This window comes from Oncorhynchus gorbuscha, linkage group LG04 (assembly GCF_021184085.1).
Source record: "Oncorhynchus gorbuscha isolate QuinsamMale2020 ecotype Even-year linkage group LG04, OgorEven_v1.0, whole genome shotgun sequence".
NCBI classification, from domain to species: Eukaryota; Metazoa; Chordata; class Actinopteri; order Salmoniformes; family Salmonidae; genus Oncorhynchus; species Oncorhynchus gorbuscha.
Window position 1 is genome coordinate 73,761,905 of NC_060176.1, and position 1,037 is coordinate 73,762,941.

The following is a 1,037-nucleotide window of genomic DNA, read 5'->3' on the forward strand; positions in this document are numbered from 1 at the left end:
GGGAGTAGAAGCTGTTTAGAAGATTATTGGACCTAGACTTGGTGCTCTGGTACTGCTTGCTGTGGGGTAGCAGAGAGAACAGTCTTTGACTTGGGTGGCTGGAGTCCTTGACATATTTTTAGGGCCTTCCTCTGAAACCGCCTGGTGTAGGAGGTCCTGGATGGCAAGAAACTTGGCCCCAGTGATGTACTGGGCCATACGCACTACCCTATGTAGAGCCTTGCAGTTGGAGGCCGAGCATTTGCCGTACCAGGCTGTGAAGCAACCAGTTAGGATCCTCTCGATGGTGCAGCTGTAGAACCTTTTGAGGATCTGAGGACCCATGCCAAATCTTTTCAGTCTATGGAGGGGGGATAGGTTTTGTCGTGCCCTCTTCACGGCTGTCTTGGTGTGCTTGAACCATGTTAGTTTGTTGGTGATGTGAACACCAAGGACCTTGAAGCTCTCAAACTTCTCCACTACAGCCTCGTCGATGAGAATTTGGGGATGCTCGGTTCTCTTTTTCCTATAGTCCACAATCATCTCCTTTGTCTTGATCACTTTGAGGGAGAGGTTGTTGTCCTGGTACCACACGGCCAGGTCTCAGACCTCCTCCCTATAGGCTGTCTTGTTGTTGTCGGTGATCAGGCCTACCACTGTTGTGTCATCAGCAAACTTAATTATGGTGTTGGCCGTGCAGTCATGAGTGAACAGGGAGTACAGGAGGGGACCGAGCACACACATCTGAGGGGCCCCTGTGTTGTTACATACCCTTACAGCTGGATCCAGTTACAGAGGGAGGTGTTTAGTCCCAGGGTCTGAAGCTTATTGATTAGCTTTGAGGGCACTATGGTGTTGAACGCTGAGCTGTAGTCAATGAATAGCATTCTCACATAGTTGTTCCTTTTGTCCAGGTGGGAAAGGGCAGTGTGGAGTGCAATAGAGAATGAGATTGCATCATCTGTGGATCTGTTAGGGCGGTATGCAAATTGGATTGGGTCTAGGATTTCTGGGATAATGGTATTGTGAGCCATGACCAGCCTTTCAAAACACTTCAT